This window comes from Tursiops truncatus, chromosome 7 (genome assembly GCF_011762595.2).
Source record: "Tursiops truncatus isolate mTurTru1 chromosome 7, mTurTru1.mat.Y, whole genome shotgun sequence".
NCBI classification, from domain to species: domain Eukaryota; kingdom Metazoa; phylum Chordata; class Mammalia; order Artiodactyla; family Delphinidae; genus Tursiops; species Tursiops truncatus.
In genome coordinates, this window is record NC_047040.1 from 2,460,041 (window position 1) to 2,484,084 (window position 24,044).

A 24,044-nucleotide genomic window follows, 5' to 3' on the forward strand; every position below is an offset into this window, starting at 1 on the left:
CCCTCTCTCACTCCGTCACAGGATGGGGGCCTTGGGCTGCGGGTCACGTTTCCCTTTTCTCCAGAACAGCGCCATTAGCAGGACTGAAGTGCTTGCTTACAACATTCTGGGCACTGTTTTAAGGGCTTTATTTATATTGACTCATTTCTCACCACAACCCCATGAAGGGGTTGCTATTCTTGTCTTCATTTTAAAGATGGAGAAACTGAGGCACAGAGAGGTGAAGTAACTTGCCCCAGGTCACCCAGCTAGTAAGTGGCACGGCCAGGATTTGAACCTGTGCCCTCTGGCTCCGTGCTTTTGTTCACTGAGCTGTGCTGTCCCTCAGGAAGCAAGAAGTGGTGGTAAGAATTTATTGGGAAGGTAACTTCATCCTGGGGAGAGTTCTCCAGGAAACAGTAAAACGTGAATAAAGAGGAGAGCCTTTGGCACGCTGGGCCCAGGCCGGTCCCCAGGACCCACCGTGAGGAAAGCAGGAGGCCTTTCCCGGCCAGTCCAGACCCCGACACCTCCTAGAATGTTGCAGCCACAGCCTGGAGACCATCTCTCTCACCCCTGGCTCAGAGAAGAGAGACTCCCAGGCCCGCCCTGTCCCAGCCCCTCGGCCAACCATCCCAGGAGGAACAGCCGCAGGCACGTCTCACGTCACTGCACAGCCATCCGTGGGGCGGAGCTGCTGCCACCAGCGCTGCTCCAACACACCCAGGGCCCCTGGTCTCCAGCCACGACCACTCCACCATCTGCAGCTCAAGCCCACCGTCCGGATGGGCCGTCCCGGATCTGCATCCCTCGCCCTCCATCGCCCCTCCTCCAGGTCCAGTTCCGGCTTTGGCACCAGCTGGACGACGGATCAGATCCAGGTCAGATCTGAGCCGCGCTGGGCGGCCCAGCAAGGTGTGTCCCCAAAGGGCGAGGAGGAGCCGTGTCCCTGAAAACACCTCTGCAGTTCAACCAGGTAGGTCCTGGCAGAGGCTGTGTCGTCTGGGGGCTTGGGAGTCAGGTCGCCAAGGATTCTGGCACTTATATTTGGTCGTGACCAGAGGTGAGCGCTGAGGCTGAGTGCATGGGAATATTATTTCAACTGCCTTTAAGACAACTCGCTCCCCGTCATAAAACTCTTGGCTGGCACCTTAGCTCTCGAGCTTTCAGCCTTAAGTGCCGTTGGTACGTTTCTCAGCAACATTAATTAAAATCCTTTTAAAGACCGGGCTGTTTTCCACACAGGAAGGCTCTCACCTGGGGAGCACTTTCACAGGTGAATTGACTCTTTAAAAGCTTTTAAATTAATGTCATTCCCCACAGCTCTTATTTTTCCAAAGAGAAAGCCTTACAAAGTCACCTCCTTCCTCCCCGGCGGGCAGGCGAGCGAGGTCAAGTTCGGTGGGGAAGTGGGGGCAAGGGTGGCCCTGCAGAGGGCGCTCCATGGGAGGCCACACGGCCTGCCGGCACCTACACATGGGCAGACCTCACCGGGGCTTGGCTTCAATAACACGCTTCTGGAAAGGGAGGTCTCCCTCTCTTTGGCTTCACACACTGTTTCTGTTCAGAAGAAATTATCCGTAGAGGACTAAATGCCCCCCACATTGTTCTATTCCTCAAAGACCCTGATAGCAGCTCAGTCCGTGCACTTAACCCCCTGCTCCTGGCCAAGCAGGATTCCTGAGCAGATGCCGCCCCAGCATATGGCTGCGGCCTGTGTTCAGTGCTTGGGGCGTGAGATCTAATTTCGTCCTCACAGCTACGCCCTGAGGAAGTGTTATGATCTCCTAAAAAGGCAGAGAGGGGCTCAGAGAGGCCAAGCGAACTGTACCAGGTAACACAGCAGGTGAGTGAGGAAGCAGGGGCTATATTTCAATTCTTCTGGCTCTGAAGTCTGCTCTGGATAGTGGGCTGGTTTTGTAAATATTTTAATAAAGATGAAAGGTGCAGAGAAGAATCAGGAAGCAAAGAAGCAGAGAAGAATCAGGAAGCAAAGAAGCAGAGGAGACTCAGGAAGCAAAGAGGCAGAGGAGAATCAGGAAGCAAAGAGGCAGAGGAGAATCAGGAAGCAAAGAGGCAGAGGAGAATCAGGAAGCAAAGAGGCAGAGGAGAATCTGGAAGCAAAGAGGCAGAGGAGAATCAGGAAGCAAAGAGGCAGAGGAGAATCTGGAAGCAGAGAAGCAGAGGAGAATCAGGAAGAGCCCAAACGTGCAGCTTGGCCTGCGACTCTGGCACTTCCTACCTCCCCCAACCCGGTGGGCGGCGGAGGGGGGGGCGTTCTTTAGCCCCTCCCCACCTGTTAGAGAGATCAGGGTAGAAGGCAGGGCTGAGGAGGCCCCCAGGGGCTCCCAGAAGAGGCCTTGGAAGCTGGAACAGAACAGGGTGCAGCTGCAGCCCCGGAGGCCCCGGGTGAGCAGATCAGCCCCCCCAGGACCCCCGGGACCTGTGGTACTTGTGGGACAGTGGGGAACCCAGGGCCAGGGCAGCCTGCAGGCCGTGGACCTGCTGCCCAGTGCCAGCTGATCCAGGGACAAAGCATGACTTAATCCAGGTTAGGGAGAACGTAGCGCCGGGGGTGGAGCGCTCGTCCAGCTGGCTTGTCCTGGGAAACATGACCCCCCAACAGCAGCGAGAGTGCAGAGGAGCGGGGATGGGGGTGGGAGGAGGTCCGCAGCGGGTGTCACCCAGCGCCCGGGCAGACTGGGCCACGAACCACCCAGCCTGGGGGAAGCGCGACCCCAACTCCACCCTCAGCCGTGGGCAGCGCTCGGAGTCAGAGCTTCCAGGTGCCCAGAGGGCCCACAGCACGTCAGCAGGACAGCCAGGGCCTGGGACACACAGGAGAATCGGGACAGAGCCCGTCGGTGGGTCGGGCTGCTGTGAAGGCGCCCCCTCCTCTGTTCTCAGCAGGGCCTGTCCGCTCACACACACGGCGCTGAGCCCATCCGCAGGGGGCCCAGGAGGCCCCCCGGGCTTCCGCGCAGATGACGGGGCTCAGGGAGCAGGGGTGCTGAGTGGAGGGTCTGCGGGGACCCCCGGAATCCTCTCTGGAGGTCACGGGCTGCGCGGTCAGCTGGGGTCTCTGATTCCGGGATCCCGTGGGCAGGGGGCACCCGGCCACATCCATGCGGAGGTGCAGGGGCCACTGGGCCCTGCATGAGCGACAGGGAGGGGGCATCAGAGCTGCTGCACTGTCCTCGCACCCGTGCCGGCGGTTCTCCCTCCCCACCCGACCAGTCCACTCGGGTCTAAATGAAAACCTGAACTTCTCATCCCGTTTAAAGCTTCCCACCACCCGCAGCTCAGGCCTGACCCTCAGCCGGGCAGAGCAGAGGGGCTGGTCTGCTTCCCCACCTGTCCCTCCTCTGCCCATCCACCCCGACGGTTCTCCAGGCCGGGGAGTACTGGGGAGGAGAGGGTGGTGAGGGGCTGCGGAAACCACACCGGTGCCCCCCTCTGACGGTTGTCCGCACACTCTCTGTGGGGACCCCTGGTGTCCCTGTGCCGTGCTGGCCGTCACCGTGGCCCTCAGCTCCACCTGGTCCACCCACCACGTCTTCGCCGCCTTCCCCTCAGCAGGAGCTTCCCAGGCAGCTGGCCCTCAGCCGCGTTCCGAGGCTCTCACACCGCACCTTGTCCCATCCCAGCCGGGGATGCAGAGACCTGCCGCCCCTGCCCCCAGGCTGGGATTTATTTACAGGTAGTGCCAGGACCCGGGCTGCTGGCAGGATGACAGCCCAGCTGGGATGCATGCCCAATGCCCGCCCGTAGAGGGAGGCCAGCAGAGACACGGAGAATCCGAGGGACCCCTCTCCCCACCCCTGTACCTGCCAAGCTGAGACCCGGCCTGGGGAGACTCGAGGGGACCCCTGAACTGAAGGTTTAAACACCGGGGTCAATCTGGAAGACATTCGGTTACATTTCAGTTATCAGGCTCCGTGGAGCCTTGATTCCAAAAATACACTTGGTTACAGAGAAATAATAATTACCTTTGGAAACCTTTTACTAAAGTGCACTATACAGACAGAGAAGGGTGCCGGCTGTAAGTGTGGAGCTCAATGAATCTCTCACAAACTGGAGACACCCAATAAAGTGGTTACTTTTTAAACTTTGCGTGTGTGGCCTGTGAGAACACTGTTCCCGCAGCAGGGGAAATGAGTCTTCCAGCCAACAAGCGTTTTCAGTCCCCTTGCAGAGCCCCTCGCACACACAGGCCACCGGGGAGGTCTGGCCGCATGGAGGACAGTGTCCAGCTGGCAGACAGGTCCCGGTCACCCCTGTGGGGACAGCGGGCTCCTGACGGGGAGACCTGGGAACTGGCGCACAACACAGGCAATGTCCTCCAGAGCGTCCGCCCTCCACCCGGCCCCGGATGAAACATCAGTCGTGTTTCACCTGGGGGCTGGTGAAAGCCCGAAGCCCAGGCCGCCCCCCAGACCAGCTAATCAAACCTCCGAGGTTCACCCCGCAGAGCCTGTTTGTTAGAGGCGTCCAGACAGCTCCAGGGGCTGTGGAGTTCATGCCATAATCCTTGACACTGCTGTACACACATTCCCCAGGAACGGGAGGGTTCAGGAAACCTCCGTGAATCCTTTGTACACGTTCAGAAAGTTGAGGAACTTCTTGAGGGCTAGTTGACCGGGGCGTTAGTCAGTGCAGGCCGTCTTAACAAAGAACCACAGACCAGGCGGCTTAAACAACAGAAACCTGTCTCCTCACACCTCTGGAGCCTGGAGGCTGAGATCAAGACCGGGGTTCTCGTGAGGGCTCCCTCCTTGCGGTGTGCATGGCTGCCCTCCCTCTGTGTGTGTCTGTGTCCTCGTCCCCTCTTCTCATAAGGACGCCCACCCTGGTGACCTCATTCTGACTTAACCTATGTAAAGAGCCTCAGGATGCAGCACATGCCAAGGTGCTGGGGGTCAGGGCTTCTACATGTGAACTTGGTGCGGTGGGGAGACACAGGTCAGCCCATGCCAGCCAGGTACCTGCTACCTGACCAGTAGAGATGCCCGGGGCTGGGGCTGGGGGGCACCCTGTACAGAATTCTCTTTCCATGTGGACAGAACACGATGCTGGATGAGCCCTAATCAGAATCAGCTCGGCTCCCGGTACCCAGAGGCCAGCGCCTGGCGAGCGGCCCCTGCTCCGGCTGCCTTTCCGCAGCTGATTCTGGCAGTGTCTACACTTCACACGGATTTCAGACAGCGTGTCTGTTGTGTGGGGGAGGACGGATCTGAGCGGGAAGAGGCCGGGGTAGGGGAGGCATCAGAGGCTGCAACAATCGTCCTGGCGATAAGTGATAGGATATAAAAGGGGCGTGGGCCGCGAGGGTGCACATCGCCCATGGAATCACTCACAGATGTCTGTGCACAGGGAGGAGAGCCAGGCTGCGCGAGAAGACTCGCCGTGTCAGTCAGGATTGGGGATGCTGCCCTGACGAGCGAAGGCAGGAGCACCGCTCAGGGACCCCTGGAAATGCATCCCTGTCTGGACTCCATAACTGTAAAGGTGTTTTATTTCCTGCAACATTTAGATCAAAGGGCTTTGTTTTAAGACTTGGGGCTGCTATTTCCATTTCTCTGGAGGATTCATAAGAGGGAAGAGCCAGCTCCTATCAGGGCAGGCTGAAGCGAAGAGAGAGGAAAGGGCTGCATTCCTTTCAAAAGCAAGACCCCTCAAAGACCCCTGGGCTTGCCGATCTCGTGTTGCCGGAAATGAACTCGGCCCCAATAGCAGATAAAGAATGAAAATTCCTTTGGTGGAAGGAAAAAGGATCGGGCTCTTGTTGTGAACTTGCCCCTCTCTCCAGGAAACACACACATGCTCTCTGAAGCCATCAGAAAAAGAGGATCTTGGCTTCCCTGGTGACACAGTGGTTAAGAATCCGCCTGCCGATGCGGAGGACACGGGTTCGAGCCCTGGTCCAGGAAGATCCCACATGCCGCGGAGCAACTAAGCCCGTGCACCACAACTACTGAGCCTGCACTCTAGAGCCTGCGAGCCACAACTACTGAGCCCACGTGCCACAACTACTGAGCCTGCGCTCTAGAGCCCACGAGCCACAACTGCTGAAGCCTGCTCGCCTAGAGCCCATGCTCCGCAACAGGAGAAGCCACTGCAGTGAGAAGCCCACGCACCACAACAAAGAGCAGCCCCCGCTCGCCGCAACTAGAGAAAGCCCGCTCGCAGCATCGAAGACCCAACGCAGCCAAAAATAGATAAATAAAATAAATATTTTTAAAAAGAGGATCTTCTCATTTGCTGCTTCTGCAGAGGTGAAGACACTGCTTCCACCTCCATCGCTGGCAGGGGAGACTCTGGGTGACCTCATGTTGTCCAGACCACCCATCCACCAGAGCTATCCTCACCCTCTTCCTTACCAACAGGAGACTGCTCCACTGGAATGTTCCAGGGGAACAAGAGACACCTCACGATCACTTCCACTTACATCACCCCCACTTCCCTTTCAAAGAGCTCAAGGGCGCTGAGGTTTTATGTGTAAGGGGATCCTAGGGCCACCCACGTGGTAGAAGCCGGGGCTGCCAGAAGAATTTCCAGATTGTACATATCTCCCTTCCTGGATCTGGGCTCTTAATCTCATTACTAAACGTTGAGTCTTTTGCACTAAGGTATGAGATTTCAAATATTTATAAGCAGAGGCATCATTCGTAAAATGAAATCTTACGCAGCAACCTAATTTATAGAATAAATTACTGTGGAGCTCTGCTGGCTGCGGTGGGCCCAGAGCCTCCCCTCACCCCTGGGTGGGCTCCAGGCAGCCCACAGAGCTCAGGTAGGTGCCTCCTGAAAGCCGGGGAAACAAAGGACTCCCTCACCAGGTGGAAACGCCCAGCCTCCCCAGAGGGACAGAGGGACAGTGGGACAGCTCAGGACACTAGTTTCTAGTATGTGCCTACGTGTGTCCTCAGGGGACGTTTGTATGAGCCCAGCAACACACCCAGTGTTGTGTTCATTCCTGAGGGTAAAAGCATCTTGGACGATCTTGCCTCTGCCCCCAGAGTACTGACGGGTCACCAGTGGGAGAAATGTAGCAGTAAACAACAATCGTGATTCACTTAAGGAAGATGTGAAGGAGAAGGAAAAAATATGGGAAGACACACTGTGCTTCTAAGTGTAAATTAGATTTTTAAATAAGTTAGAGTTCCCCAAATTTTCATGAGTTTAATGCCACCCCCAAAATTCAACTGAATGATGCCAAAGATTACCTGAAAGAATAAATTGATAAGAATACCTAAGACTTTGGGGAAAAAGGAGCAGTGAGGGTTACTTGCCATTTGGGATATTAAAACACATGAGAAAGTTACAACAATAAAAACAGTAACTTAAGGGTGTAAAGATCAATAGACCAATGGTGGGTATAAGATACACCTGAAAAAGACCCTATTAGTAAAATTTAATATACAATCAAAGAAGCATTACAGGGCTTCCCTGGTGGTGCAGTGGTTGAGAGTCTGCCTGCCGATGCAGGGGACACGGGTTCGTGCCCTGGTCCGGGAGGATCCCACGTGCCGCGGAGCGGCTGGGCCCGTGAGCCATGGCCGCTGAGCCTGCGCGTCTGGAGCCTGTGCTCCGCAACGGGAGAGGCCGCAACAGTGAGAGGCCCGCGTACCGCAAAAAAAAAAAAAAAAAAAAGAAGCATTACAGATGGCTAGAGAGGGGATGAAACACTCAACTAATGGTGTTTGAAAAACTGACTCAATGGGAAAAACTTTAAGTTAGAGCCTCACTCCAAGCCATATCCCCAAATAAATTCCAAATAGATGGAAAAGCTAAACATAAAAAGAAACCATGACAATTTTCTAGAAAATATAGTTGAATATTTAACTGACTTCACTGGTAAGTAAGATCTTATCAAGTATGAAAACAAATAGCAGAGGAAAAAATTACCTAAAATGTAAGAGGGTCTGTACCTCAAGTGATAAGATTAAACAAATGACAAATCAAGAAAAAATACGGGTAACAAAGATGACAAAGAGTTAATAGCTTACTCTAGAAAAGGGTGTTTTAACACAGTTTTTAAAAGGCAAGCTTCCAATAGAAAAAAAAGAGGCAAAGACCTCACAGGAAATTCACAGAAGAAAAACATGGAAATGGCCAAAACATTATATTAAAAATATATTAAACCACATTAACCCATGTTTTCTTCTCTATAGTTTACTGCATTTTCTAAATTTCATCTTCAGAAGAGAGTGCAGGCAGGATGGATTCATTTATAGAAAGCCCCGAAGCAGGCAGAAACTCATCTGTGAGGCTGGGAATGAGGGCGGAGGTTCCTTCTGGGCGTTAACCTCTGGATGTGGCGGAGGGGGGTGAGGTGTTCTGTACCATTCTACTCCTGCTTAGGTGATGATTACACAGGCCTGTTCACGTTGTCGAAATTCACCAAGCTGAACACTTATAATGTGTATACTTTTCTGTCTTTATGTGTACTTTGTTTACTTTTAAAAAATGTATATGGCAAAAGATCCCACAAAAAATAGAAAAGAAGAAATGTACAAAATATATTTTTAACAGAGATGACCTGTAAGGTGTAAGTGCCCAAAATATACAGTGAGGGTGAACTCACAAGAGAGACCCGAATATCCAACAGAAAAACGGACAAGGGCTATGAACAGGTAAAAGAAAGGAATCGGAATAAATGCCCATCACACACCTGAGGAGGTGCTCACGATCACTAGGAGCCAGGGAAAGCCGATTAGAGCAACAGAGAGACACCACTACACCCATCAGCCCACAAAAAACTTAAAAATAAAAAAATCCGGAATACATGTTCATGGGAGCGATATGGAGAGAGGGGTCTCCGTACACTGCTGGTGGCAACGCGAAGAGTCCTGGCGCTTTCCGGAAGCAAAGCGGCAACTGATAGTAAAATCAAAATGGAATACGTGCCCTCCAGGTAGAATCCAAGGTAACAGCAACTAAAGGAGACACGGTGTTTTCAGAGAGGCTTGTCTTCTCCTTGTCTTCGAGGTCATAGGAGTTGCCGGTTCACATCATAGGTCCCCTGCTGGATTTTCCCCCCGTTCATTCATCCCAGAAGCAGGGATTGACCTGGACTGGTTTGCTCCCCTACGCTGTCTGAGGGCTCTGTGTGCCCCTGTTGGTGTCCACCAAGCTTTATGCTGGTGCAGTAGCCTTCTCCTGGGTCTCCTGGCGTCCCGCTTAGCCCGCTCCATCCCGCCTGCACACTGCGGCCAGCAGGAGCCTCAGAAAACACGGATGCGATCAGGGCATCTTCTGTCCATTGTTCTTCATTTTTCATTTCCAAGAAAAAAATGAAACGTTCTCACCAGGGCCTTCACACCCTGGCCCCTGCCAGCCACGCCTGTTTCATGTCACCACCCTGAGCCCCTCCCTCGCCCACCCCCTGCCACTCTGGCCTTCCGTCACCTCCTGGACCGCACCAGGCACCTTGTTCCTTGACAGCCTTCCCTCAAGCCCCCTGTGCTTGTCCTCCCCTTCTCCAGGATGCCCTGTCTCCCTGCGGCCAGGCTCCGGAGAGCATCACCACACGCCTGCTGTCCCTTGGACCCTTCCCAGCTCTTTCACAACCGTGAGTAAATAACTCTGTAAGCCCTTGAGCGATGTCTGTCTCCCTCCGAGACCGGAGCTCCTCGGCACAGGGAGCACGTCCACCCCCCTCACAGCCGCGTCCCCAGCTCCCCGCAGGGTCTGGCACCGGGAAGGCACCCAGTCAGTAACAGCCGAACGCTGCATTAGCGCACTGTCCGCTGAGCCCGGCAGGCGACATCTCCCAGCGCGGTCGTGCGATGGAAGGAGAAGGGACAGTGGGGGAAGCATGCTGGTGTCTCCTGGGGGTGACAGATGCTCAGGCCCCCTATGTTTCCTGAGAATACCCCAACGACCTCAGGGCTGGGGGTGTGGGGAGACCCTGGGGTCTACTCCGCAGTCAGATGCCTGGGTTCCTGGCCCAGCTCTGATACCAACAGCAGTGGGACCAGGACTCTCCACGCCTGTTTCTTAACCTAAAAACTGGGCAGGTGGGAGGAGGTGGAAGATGACAGTGACACCAGGTGTGCTACCTGGGCAGCCACGCCGGGCCCCTTGCTCAGAAGGCCTGCGCTTGGTGTAATGCCCTGTTGTCCCTGTCAGGAGAGCCTGAAGACGTTTTGAACAAAAGGCCCACACTTTGATTCTGCCCTGGGTCCCACAAATTGTGTACCCAGGCCCGATACCATTTATCCCAGTGTGGTAATGCCAGGGGCGCGCCTTCAGCCACCAGGAGCGTGAAGGGCTCGCTAGGTGGCGTCTGCTGCCTCGGGGGCCCCCTGGCTCGTGGGGGATGGCTGGCCTGACACCTCGTAGCCTGAGGGCGCCGTCTCTCCAGCCCCAGGAGGATTTCAGGGACCAGGGCGCTGCTCCAGGTCGAAGTGGCAAAGGTGCAGCCCACCCACTCTTGTCCCCCCTTTCCCCTCTTCCAAGGGGCCCCTCCACTGTCAGGAGAAATGCTCGCATGTTCGGGGACCCCTCCCTACCACTTCCTGTGAACACTTTGAGGCTTCTGACCCTCCGGAGTCGCCTCGCCCCCGAGCAGGTGGGCCCCGAGCAGCGGAGGTGGGTGAGCCCTCCGCCCTCCGCCCTCATGAGCCACCGCAAAACCACCGCGGCAGCTTTACGATGGGGCAACCGGCCTGGAGGGGAGCGAGCTCTGCTGACTGTCACTACCTTCCACAATTAGCAAAGACATATTTCAGGATCATATATGCAAGCAGTCGAAAGGCAAATGGCTTTAACAGTGAATTAGTAAAGGGTTTTTTGCCGGGCTGAGAGTCCCACAGCATATAAAGCCCGAAGCGCTTAGCGTATGGATTTAAGCGCCAGCAGGCGTGTGTGCTCTGCGCGGTCCCCCTGCTGGCGGCGCTGACCCAGGGACGCTCTCGTTCCCACCCTGGCTTGTTTCCCAGCAGCCGGGGCGCCCAGGGGTGATGCTGGGTGCTGAGTCTGCCTCCCCGCCTCCCAATGCAGCTGGAACCGAACCTCAAAGCCCCTTCTCGCAGGGCGCTGTGGTATCTCCGGAAAGCCGCCATGCAGAGTGCCTTACACAACAGGCCTGGCCCTCACCACCCCTCCGGATAACACTGGAGATTACTTTAATGCCTCCAGTTCTTAATTTGAAAAACAGATGAGAAAAACACTTGAGATCATCTCTAAAAGTACAGCTAAACCCTAAATTAACTTCACCTTATTTCTACCATCCTCAACATTTTTTTTTCTCTGTAGGTTAATAGTTCTTGAGAAAAACGTGCTTGCCTCACCTGGAGATGGAACAGTTTCCCCCGAGACGGCAGGTCACGGGAGGGGAGAGGAAGGGCCCTGGGAAGGATCTCACCCCGTGAGGGGACAAACAGGGAACCGAGGCCAGCCAGGACAAGAGGCAAGAAGGCGGTCAGTTCTGCTGGTTCTTGGACGAGGTGTTGAGGAAGCAGCTTGGACAAAGGGAGGGAGGCAGGTGGGACGGAGGCCAGACAGGCCACCAAGCTGCCCTGTGCCGGGCCCGGCCACAGACCGGAGCCCAGCATGTGCGGGCCCAAGGACCCCAGCCGGGACCAGAGAGGGGACCCAGGTGACAGTCAGAAAGGGCTGCTCTGGACGGCACCTTTGTGTGCAGAATCCAGCCCCACCTTACACAGGAGGAAACTGAGGTCCAGAGAGGTGAACCTGCCCCCCCTTCTCACAGAGGAGGGCAGAGCCAGGCATGTGCCAGGCCCCTGCCCCCAGCACAGAGCCCAGCCCCCAGGCAAGCTGTACAAAGCTGGACGAGCTACGAAATGCCAGAAACAGGACCTTAAAGTGTAACTTTAAATGCACGTCCTTTGCGCTCAAAGTGCCAACTCTACACCAAGCTGAACAGGGCAGCTCTGAACCTTACCCACTTGGAGTCTAACGCGTCAAGTTCGAGCGGGAGCCCTCAGGGACCCACCCTGACCTGTTCCTCCCCTTCTAGAAGCCCAGCCCAGCCCACACCCCACACACACCTGGGGCAGCCACTCCACTGTCACCACCCCACCAGCTCCAGGGTGACCGACTCGTCCCCATGACCTGGGACTGGGGGTCCCCCAAATGCAAGACTTTCAGTTTTAAAAACAATAAAATTCCGGACACACCAGGACAAGCTGGTGACCCAGCTCCCCTCCCAGGCGTCCCTGTGCTGAGGGCCACCCCTGCCCCATCAGGAAGCCACCTCCCTGCCCCCAGACAGAACGCCCTCCCTGGGGTCTCCCTGCTGCTGACCGCCTTCTTCCTGACCCAGAGCCACTGGTGCACATGTGGCAGCTCTGTGGTCAGGGGGGCGCAGATTAAGGATCCTGTCTTCGCATGGCGGGGTCTCTTACTTTGCAGCTGCTCACAAATCAGCAGTTACCCAGAGCATCACAGAGACGCTGTTTATGAAGCACACATCCATTTGGGCTCTCCTCCCACCCACCATTCTGCTGCCGGCCGCCCCCCGCCACCCCAAAGACCATTTTTAGGAAGTCAATGTATGATTCAGAGGCAGCCGATGTTCCAAGAGTCCTTCCTGCTCCGTGAGCACCCGGAGCTGAGTTAGCCATTCAGGACTATAGTACGTGAAGAAACTATCTAAGGACATAAAGTGCAGCCCCGTCAGAGCTGCTAGACAGTGCTGGGAACGGTTTAAATGGCCTCCCTTTCTCCAAATGAACCAGGACTGGTCCTTGTCCAGAGGCCCTTTCTCTCTCCTCTTACTGCTGCGCGGGGCAGCAGAGGGCTGTGGGTGCGCTGGGCACGGGAGTCCACACCATGTCTTTTCCAAGACACTTGGAGTGACCTTCTCCCTTTCTCCCCTAGGGCCCCTCCCCACCTGCTTCTTTTTAAAAAGGGGCAAGGAAGAAAAGGTGGTGGGGAATAAAAACAGAGACAAGAAGAAAGCGCCAGCCCATGCTTGACTCCTGCTTGGGGGCCTCAGAGCAGAGCCAAGGGCCAACCATCCCCTGAGACCTGCCTGATGTGGGACATTGGGGCCTGTACGCAGTGAGAGGTGCTGACCCTCCTGCTGAGTTTAAGGCTGTCCTGGGTGGTTGTCAGGACACCCCGGGCATTGCAGCCACACATGTGGAGCCAAAGCCTGGCCACAAGCATTAGGGGCCGGGGCCTCTCACCACTCATCGTGCCAGCTTGACATAATGGCCCCAGCCCTGGTGTCACCTCCTCAGCACGCCTTCGCTGTGACTGTCGGTGAGGGGGCTGGGCAGGGATCTTCCTGCTGCTTCTGTCCCACCATCACCCAGTCCCCCTCCCAACACATCCTGAGCCACCAGCCTTCTGCACCCGGGACCCCGAGGTTCAGCTGCCTGAATGGACTTGCTTCCCGCCCAGCAGAAACTCAAACTGATACCCTCCCATCTGCTGACCATCCACCACTTATCCGTCCACTTTCCAGCTTCGCAACGTTCTTAACGTCTCTCATGCGCCAATGTCCCTCTTCCTTTCTTCTGTCCTCACCAGTCCTCACTTAGCGGGATTTCAGAAGGGGCAGCGCAGTCCTGCATCTTTAACCACACGTCCTCTGTCAACAGGGACAGCTCCAGAATTTCTACAGAGGATGGTCTGAGGGCAGCAGTCAGGGCAGGGAAGGAGGTTGCCTAGGGATATGGTCCTAAAGCAGCTTTTGCTCAGCAAGTGCACCTTTTTTTTTTTTTTTTTTTTGGTGTATGCTCTATTTAGATTGTATGCCAGACAGGATCCTGGCAGGTAACAGAGGACATCTCCGATTGAGTAACCTGAGGAGCATTTTTTATGGAACGATCTACAAAAATACAAGCAGAACTTTTAAAAGAAGCAGTAGAGGTAGCAGAGTGTTCCACATTATTCTAACAACCACCGGAAGATGCCACCCAAGTCCTGAAAGGGGCGTGGGGATAGCTCATGGGACCTGGAGAGAGGGAGCTGGCTTCCAGGCTGGGATCTGCAGGAGCAGAAGCTGAGATGAAGTTGAGGTGCCAGGTGTTTGTTAAGGAGGCAGATGGCCTCCTTTCAGAGGTGAAATCCAGCTGTTACAGGCCCACTGCAGCCTCAACCAGCCCTGTGGGGAGCTCAAGAGCAAGGGGTGGCCATGCTGGCCTCTCAGTCACCAAGAACTTGACCAGACAAGATGGGTCTCCACCAGGGACAGACCCCGAAGGCTGCTGACCACGCCCTGCTGCTGGGCCACGGTCTTTCCTGGAAGGGAAAAGCCAAGGCCGAGACCATCAGTAGGAGGGTGCATCCAGATGACAGCCGCACGTGGAGCAGGGAGCCAGGTGGCCTCCCTCACCTTCTGCCCCTTCTACTCTCCCTCCAACTGTCAACCCTGCCCAAAGTCAGAGAGCAGGAAGCCCTGGCATCCCACAGGGCAGTCTCCTGCCACACTCCTGCAACACTGCAACCCAGCTTCATCCTGCATGGCAAGGAGGGCAACGGTGGCAGTTAGCCAACTCAGCCACCAACAAAGCATGGCCATCCCCAAAAGACCTAGGACTTAACCTCCACCACCACCACCACCATCATCATCACCATCACCATCACCATCACCATCATCTCCACCATCACCATCATCATTATCACCATCATCATCACCATCACCATCACCACATCATCACCATCATCACCATCACCATCATCACCATCATCACCATCATCATCACCATCACCATCATCACCACCATCATCACCATCATCAACACCACCATCATCATCATAATCATCACCATCATCATCACCACTATCATCATCACCATAATTACCATCATCATCAACATCACTATCATTTGTACTTGAAGGAGTTAGGAAGCCTGAGGGGGATTACAGGAGGCTAAAGCACCCACACTCATGCCCACCCCACACACACTCACACACATACACACACTACACACATACACCTGCACTCACACACACAGATATATAGCACACATACACATATATACACTCACACACACTCCACACACAATCACACACACGTACACCACACACACACAAAGCCACACTAAGTTGCTGCAACTCTTCCAACTTCCTCAAATATTTTGTATAGATGTTGGCACATTCAAATATTCTAGCACTTCTTCAATTAATTTTAATGATATATACTTTTCTAGAAAATTAATCTCTTTGGCCACATTTTCAAACTCTTTCAGCATAGAGTTGTAAGAATTATTCTCTTCAAATACTGGTTTCTCTGAGGCTATTTTCATGTAATATATTCATGTTTTTCTTACATTTTTCTTGATTAACTAGCTAGTAGTTTATTCTCTTTTCTTTTTCTATAGAGTGATCTCTTGACCTCCGTTTATCAATTCTATTGTTTCTGTTTTCTAATGAGTTACTTCTGCTGTTATCTGTAGTCCTTCTGCTTTCCTTGGGTTTTTTTCTCTTGACATTTCTTAATTCCCTCTGACAATTTTTAAATTATAAACTTATTTTCTCAGTACAGTTCCAGCTACATCCAATAAGCTCTAACATAACTTTTTCTCTTCCATTCTTTTCTAAATATTTTGTTATTCCTGCTTTGATTTCTCTCTTTCATCCATCAGATGATTGTTTTAAATGTTGCAAGAAGTTGGTCTTCTGTCTGTTTCTAATTTGTCCTTTAATTTGTATTTTCATTCTCTGCAGTGGGAGAGCACCGTCTGTGCTATTTCTGTCATTTAGGATTTATCGCTGATCCAAGGACACATAGAACAAGGGTCATTCTACATCTTCAGGGTACAGTTACAATGTAGACTTTTAGATCCATCTTACATTATTCACTTAAATCAATGCAGGGTAGGAAGTGGCAGCAAGGAGGGACTTCTCTCAAGTTAGTAGGGGCACTGCCCATTGCGGGAAAGGGAAACCCAGATATTGCCTTTGTAAATATATCAAGCTCCTTTTGGTGGGTCTGGGTTCTGAGCCTGCCTACCTAGACCACAAAATTCCCACTGGGCTATCATCCCCCCTGAGAATAGAAGGGAGAGGAAAGAAAGCTTTGCTCTAGAGGGAGAAGGGGCACTGCCACTGCCCACACCCCAAGTTAACACACAGGTCCTCACCGGCACCCAGAAGCAGAGGAACAAAGAAGGGCTGTGGGCAGCCCGTGGCACAGTGTACTCAAGGCCTCAGACCCATAGCTGGAGCTGGCAGACTTCAGGTAGACGGACGTGACCTGGGCAGGGCACAGCTGCAGAAGCCAATGGACAGAGGACCAGGGCTCTCTCCCCTGTGACCCAGATTCAAGGGGGTGAGGCTTCAGTTTTTCCAAAATCTCATATCAGACTTGCCACCCATCTTGGCTGGTGGATGTTTCCGTTGAATTTAACTTGATTTGGGGGAAAGAATTTCACGTGTCATCACCTGCACTCTGAATGGTGTGGTGCAGTGAACACCCTTAAGCCCACTTTCCTTTTGTCCACATAATCTATCAAGACCTGAGAGGCAACTGGCAGAGTTTCTCCCACAACTGCATGTGTGAAAAGTTCTCCTTGTATTTCTGATCCTTTTTCAAATAAACATTGATATTGCATTATATATTATATACAGTTTTGTGAAAATGTATAACTTGATTGTGGACTGATCATTTCATCAATGAAAAGAAACCCTCTTCGTGCAGTTTAATATTCCTGCTTTGACGCAATTTTTCTGGAGTAGTGTGAGAGCCCTACTTTATTTCTGCTTTTATTTTCTTTTTCATTTACTTACAAACATTCTTATTAATCTATGTCCAGCTTTCTGAGAGCTAATATACAACTGGTTTGTTCTACGTGCCACCTTGAGACTCTTTTTCTTAAAGGTTACATTTATAATATAATGGATACATTTGGTCTTACTTTAGGAGATGGGATGTATCTAGATCTCCGGTTTTACATGCTTCCTAGCAGTCTCCTTGCATTGTTTTATTTATTGCTACGTTGTTTACTTTTTCCTATCTTCTGTCTTCTCTTACAGTTTGCAAGAGTATAATCTAGCGTGGTTGTTTTAGCTGCCATTGTTTTTACACCTTTAAATAGACGACCTCAACCTGTGTTTCTGAGTGTATGATCTTCAGAAACAAAATAATATGAAGAAATTAGTATAAGTACACTTTCCCCACTTCCCCCATTCGCCTATTTTTGGGTGGTGTGCTCTGAGAATTTTATCTAACCATTTGAGTTAAGATGCTATTTTTATCTTCTAATGATTATTCGTATTTTTCAGCAAACACTTATTGATCACCTACTAAGTGCCAGGCTCTGCTATTGCTGGTGGCACAGCAATAAACAAAACTAAATCAGCCCCATACTCAAGCTCAGAAAGATTGCAGTCTGCAAGAGAAGCGAACTGTTTCGTGACAAGTCCTACAAAGAGACGCGTAGTCCATTTCCATTCTGAAATGCTTTTTCTTTCTCAGCACCTCTGAGATCAAGATGTATCTTACACTTGGTGGCCTCTGACAATCTCCATCAGCCATGTGGAGACCTGATTAGATTAGAAGTCCAGACAACATTTATGTTCCGATGTGAAGCACACTACCGTTATTCAGACCTAATGTGATGTTTAAATGGAGTCTGTGCTCACCACCTGCCTGCCCTCTCCTTCCCCAATCCACATTTCCAGTGGATGCCTTGAGTGTCTTTTGGTTGGTTAGAACAGACCTTCTAGTCCTGGCAATAGCAATAGAATTGTTTCTTTGAGACAGCAGGCACACGGGACATGAGTCCTCCTGTGGGGGGGTAATGTCTTCCGGTGCCGTTACACAAGCTGGGGATGGGCAGGGGAAATATCTTGGTTTCACAGATGCTTACCCTCAAAACCTGTGGATATTGACCAACTATCTTTTGTCATCCGGCCTCGAGAGAACTCTGATGCCAGCCTCCCAGGTTCCCTTTCTAAGTAACTCGTGTTATTCCTGGATCCCTGAGACTCTACTCCTCATCCTGGACAGGTAGGGGCTTCACCTGGCACCAGATGGAATTAATAGTGTTCTCTCGGACACCCTACAATTTGTTAAAATGTAGATTTGTGCCTTCTTCAGTCACAGAAACTGTTCTCCTATTACAGCTTCAAAATATTATTCCCGCTCTTTCGGTCTGGTCTCCTTTTCACACAACCAGTTCTCCTCTCATTGCATCCCCTTGCTGGCTGTTCATACCGACCAGCAGCTCTTGATTCCTCAATTTCAGAGCTTTTTGTTTCTGTTTGTTTTGTATTCCCACTGTTTATTTTGTCTAGAGTAGTAATTCCAGTCCTTGTTGCTCTAATAATAACTTAAATTCTGCAACTGCCTATTGGTTTATCATCTTTCCTTTATCAGCTCTCAAGCATCTTTTCATCTTATATTTCATCTCTTTCTTAAAGAAAGTCCATATTTTCTTTATTTGTCTTGTGTGTGCAAGGTACTGAATATCTCTCTAAATTTTTTTTCTGGATAAACTTTAAAACCATGTTCTTTATTTGTTGTATGATATGTTCTATCTTTCTTTTTGTTCTGGAATCTTTTTGCACAGGTCCCATGTCAAATACTTTGTTCAGCACTGTGTTGCCAAAACTACAAGGATTTCAGGAAATTTTCGGATCCCATTCCAGATACAGTAAGTCCAACAACTGATCTCACCAAATTGTGGATTATTCTTTCTGCTGCAACCACAGAATCTGAGATTGGGGGTGTTAGAAGAAACGAGGTGATGGTGGATGCAGGGGGTGCTCTGGTGCACAGTGGTGATGGAGGATGCACGGGGTGCTCTGGTGCACGGTGGTGATGGAGGATGCAGGGGGTGCTCTGCACACAGTGGGGCTCGAGCATGCAGGGAACTCCCTGGTACGTGAGGTGTACCTCCCCAGTGTATTGTGAGCAGGTAGGGAAGGTCACCCCAGTTTCAAAGGCCAGGGCTGCCCAGAAGAATAGTCAGTGATGTTGGGGAGATGGGCACTCCAGACAGAGGGGACAGCACAAACAAAGTCACAGAGAGTTCACACTCAGGGTCAGGTGCTGGTGGCTTGGTCGAAAATGACTGGGCAGGACATGTGCTGGGGAGGGAATCTGCCCCAAAATGCCCGAGCAGATTGCTGATTTGTATCTGGAAGATGACAGGGCTTCCTAAATTCCAGTTTAAATTATCCTAAAGCTTCATTTTCCTTTCTACTGCTCGAGAGGAAAGAGAGGTCTTCTTGGACCAATAAGTGCAGGAAACACTGATAAATCTCCCTGCCTCGGGGACTCAAAGCTGCACACAAGCGTGACAAGATGAGCTGCCTCCCCAGCACGCTGGCCCCGATCCCTTTCATCAGAGGCCATCCGTGACATCTCCTCAGCCAGGGCTCCACGCCCACCCACACGGCACTGCAGGAAAGAACCTTCCGGACACTCGGCCAGCGCTGTGCTCCACCCAGAGCCCCTCGCTAAATGAGAGAAACACACACAGCACACACCATCTACCACATACACACACACCATATGCATGCTCACACACCACACCACACCACACACACACATACACCACACACACTCACACACCATAAACACACACACCATACACACCACACGCATCACACCACACATCACACACACAACACACACATACACCACACACGCTCACACACCAAACCACACACACACACACATACACCACACACGCTCACACACCAAACCACACACACACCACACACGCTCACACACCACACACACACGCACACGCACAGTTTTGCAGGCACTGTCAATCACTGGCCCCTCATCGCATCAGGGTAAGCACGTGATCTCCCTGGGCCAATCACAGAGCTCCATCTTCCCATGTGCAGTGATTGGTGCAGGGCTGGGCATGTGACCAGGCAGGGCCAGTCAGGTCCTGCCCTGAGGTTAGATCCGTGCGACCAGGAGAGAGTCTCTCAGATTGTGAGCGATGGCACGGGTGGGGCTGCCAGGGCTCCTCTGGACCACAGGCGGTGCCAGGAGAAGCGCCCACAGGCGGGCCGAGGGAAGGGGTGTGTGGTGTGTGTGCCTGTGGTGTGTGGGGTGTATGTATGGGTGTGTATGTAGTATGTGTGTGGTGCGTGTGTGTGTGTGTGTGTGATGTGTCACTTGTGGGGGTGGGGCTAAGGCTCCCCTCGTGTGTTGCGCCCCTTTGAGTTGTCACCGGAACCAGGAAGTCTGAGCAACCCCCTGCCTCCAGACCGGATGTGCTTCCCGTGTGACCCTGAGTGGAAGTGTCCTCCGAGCCTCTGTCGTCAGCATGTGAAGTGTGGCAGGACTGGGCCATACTGGGATCCCGTCGCTCCCCACGATTCCCACATGAAATCCTGCACAGCAGCGGCGCAGTTGCACTGGAGAGGGGGGTGGAGGCCGTGGGTTGCGGATCACATCGTGGACTCCTCCAGCTGTGCTTCAAACAAGTGCCTCCCAACGTCTCTGTCTCTGAACTGCTCAGAGGAAGGGCTGACTGACGTCACGCTTCACGTGTCCACCATGAGATCAGGAAGGCCCTCGGAGCTCCTTCAAGCCCGCGGTGGCTGTACCTGCGCCCCATCAGTCACAGATGAAACCGCGGTCGCACTCGGAGGAGACGAGGACATCCTGGAGCTTTGCCACAGAAGAATCACTGGGACTCGAATAAGGAAGAAGACAGGGCCAGGGGAGAGAGTGGAAGGGAAAGAGGAGCTGCTTCCAGAAGGAATGCATTTGTGCGTGTACTTTGATCCTGCTGTGATTTTCATTTGTTTTAGCCACATCCTTTTCACTGCATCACTCAGCCAAAGGTGCTTTAAATTAGATGGAGCTAGGAAGCCCTTCCCCCGCCTCCTGTCCTGCCCACAGGCCATGGTCTTCAATCAGTGTGAGATGTATAATCACGCCATGCTCAAATGTAACTGGAATAAATTGAGACAAATAAATAAACTCAAAGGCACCGCATGCATCTGGAATGCTCTTTGCCATGGTTTCCTAACATGCCTGCAGACAGCTAACTCTCAAGGCAAACAAAAAGTGGCAGTATTTACCCAGTTTCAATTTGGGGCATGTTAAGAGCCCCTGACTCATAGATCAATGCTGGTGGAATGTGCACACAAATCGTGTTCATCATCACCGTGTCCATCATTCCCTTCCCTCTTCTGCATTCCTCTCTTTCCCAGTGATCCAGGCTGAACAGGGGCTTATACTGGATTCACCGGCCTTCCCTTCTACCCGTCTTCAGTGGCACAGTACAGAGGTCGTGGTGTCCTGAGAGCAGGAAGATGGGAAATGGGAAGTGAGCCCAGGACCTTTGATCAAAGAGCAAGCCGGCGCCCAGCCTGGCAGCCTCAGTTTGCTCAGCTGTCCGGGGAGAGCTATCCATCGACAATTTCCTCTGCTCTGTTCTGGTGAAAGAGGCACATGCCTCCGGGCTATAAGGGAGGCTCTGAAATGAACCTCTTACCTTTCAAAACCTTCTTCTGCAGACCTTGTTCCCATGAACAGCCACGTGGCTCTGGTTCACCAGCACCTGGAATCCTCCCCTCCCCTCTAAGGGAACATCAGGTCCATTTCTACCTTCGGGAGACACACGTGTGGGCTCTGCTCCTGCCCCCGTTGGGCACAGCTGTGACAGCCGCAGGGCCATCGCCCCCAGCGTGGAGATGCAGCTTCAACGGTGCCGAGACGAGCGTGATAGCTAACGACTGAATCGTGTCCATGTCCAAGGATTGACAAAAAGACTCGTAACTTTAAATATATATATTTATAAATAACATCCCTTATTTTCTGTGATTCCAATAGCTTCATACAATGAACTGCAAGCTGGCCACGCCTCTGAGGAGGTTGCTACGTCTGACGCTCCACAAGCGTCCGTCTCTCTTTGCTCTCTTTAGATCTTCTTTGGCTGCAGAATACCCGCGCTCCCTGCCTGCAACAGCATTCCAGTTTCCTAGTGGGGAATCACCTCTCCCCTGTTGCCCATGGTCTGTGGGAAGGTGTTCTCCAAGTAGACCATGGTTCTATTGGTCAAGGTTCTCCAGAGAAACAGAACCAACAGGATATACATGAGAGAGATTTATTTAAAGGAATTGGCTCAAGCAGTTGTGAAGGTGCAAGTCCAAACTCTGCAGGGTGGGCCAGCAGGCTGGAGACCCAGGGCAAAGCTACAGTCCGGGTCCCAAAGGCCAGCTGCTGGCGGAATTCCTTCTTGCTCAGGGGAGGTCAGTCTTTGTTCTCTCCAGGCCTTCACCTGATTGGGTGAGGCCCACCCACATTAAGTCCACAGATTTTTTTTTTTTTTTTTTTTTTTTTTTTTAGTTTTTGGCTGTGTTGGGTCTTCGTTTCTGTGCGAGGGCTTTCTCCAGTTGCGGCGAGTGGGGGCCCCTCTTCATCACGGTGCACGGGTCTCTCACTGTCGCGGCCTCTCCCGTTGCAGAGCACAGGCTCCAGACATGCAGATTCAGTAGTTGTGGCTCAAGGGCTTAGTTGCTCCGCGGCATGTGGGATCTTCGCAGACCAGGGCTCAAACCCGTGTCCCCTACATTGGCAGGCAGGTTCTTAAGCACTGTGCCACCAGGGAAGCCCAAGTCCACAGATTTAAATGTTAATCTCATCCCAAAACACCTTCATGGAAACATCTGACCAAACATCTGGACACTGTGGCCCAGACAACTTAACACATAAAATGAACCACAACAGGATAATTCCAGGTAATCAGCTTCCGTTTACAGAAGGGGCAGGGCCGGGAGCACGCCCTCACTGGAGCGGCAATAACTGGAGGGCAGGGGTAGAATCCACGCCTTCCCCTAAAGCCATGCTGTGGCGCTTCCTGCCTCCTGCTTCCTGGCTTCCAGAGCCACCTGCACTTCTGTTCACTCCACACATGGCGTGCAGCCCCTGGTGGATTCTGGGGGCATCTCTCCTTGGCCCCCCGCCCCCGAGAAACACATTCAATATCCTCCCAATAAAACCACCCGGGATGGGGCGCAGTTCTTGCAGGGAATTCTTAGAATCTTTTTTCCATTTCTTCCTATGCGTCTCTTTCGACTTCTTACTTCTTGGATCAACTCTGCTGATGTACACATCCCCCAAAATCATCCATTCCATCTGATGTCTTAATGTATTAGGATAGAGTTTGTGGCAGAACTCTTCAAAAATGTTCAACCTGCTCCACACACTACCCCAGGCCCTTGCAGGGTCACATGACTGGTTCTGACCAATAGGCTTTGAGCAGGTGTGACGCGTGTCACTTCTGGGCCAAAATATAGAATAGCCAGTGTGTGACTCTCCGGTGTTTCTCCCCTGCTATACTATCCCAGACAGTAGCGTCTCAGCAGCCTGGGTCCCTGAGTGTCTGGGCGGAGCAGAAACCCTGCTGACCTATGTTGGACGTGGAGCCCGAGGAGGAAATAAATCTCTGTGGCATTTAACCTCCGAGACACCACTGTTGGTTCTATCTCATTCCTAATATCCTCTCCTCCCCAAGAATACAAAAACATTCTCCTATATCTCCTTCTGCAGTTTTGCAGTCTTCTTTTCTTACACCTAATCTTTAATCCAGCTGGAATCTATTCGAGGTACGACATGGAAAGGGAGGCCAGTCTTCAGGTAACTTTTTTCCCCTATAGCTGTAGCCAATAGTCCAAAATCTTGTATTCAATGTTCCCTACTTATCTGAAATGCCACCCTTATTAAATGATAAATTCCTCCATGTCATGGAATCTATATCTGGAATCGCTGCATTGGTGACCCTGTACTGATGGAAATTGCAGATTGTTGTAGATGTCAGTATGTTTGGGCAAGTTATTTGGCGTGTCACCCATCACCCTGGAGTCAGTATCTCCCCTGGACACACACACCTAATACCAACGGGCCAGGAGCCTCACTCCAGAGCCACGTGTGCAGGTGTCAGAAACAGATCAGAAGGTATCAGAAACCTTGCAATGAGCAAACACTGGGGGTTAAGACTCACACGGACCACCAGTTTTCCTGAGGAAGGTCAAGGGGATTTGCCAAACCCACTTGAAGAACAAAAAGTGAGAGCTTCCCAACGGTGGACCCAGAGGGTGGTGACAGGACCTCCCGGGAGCCATCAGCCCCGGCAGGCCTCCAGCTCCAGGAGAAGCAGAGGCTTGGA

General features: G+C 52.3%; 1 long non-coding RNA gene across 1 annotated transcript; it reads left to right on the forward strand.

Moving 5' to 3' along the window:
* The first annotated feature begins 666 nt into the window (after positions 1 to 666).
* Positions 667 to 23,832, forward strand: LOC117312916 (uncharacterized). The gene is made up of 4 exons (XR_004527327.2): positions 667 to 955; positions 9,468 to 9,553; positions 12,829 to 18,557; positions 20,090 to 23,832. It is a non-coding gene; the product is annotated as an uncharacterized lncRNA (long non-coding RNA).
* The last annotated feature ends 212 nt before the right edge of the window (positions 23,833 to 24,044 follow it).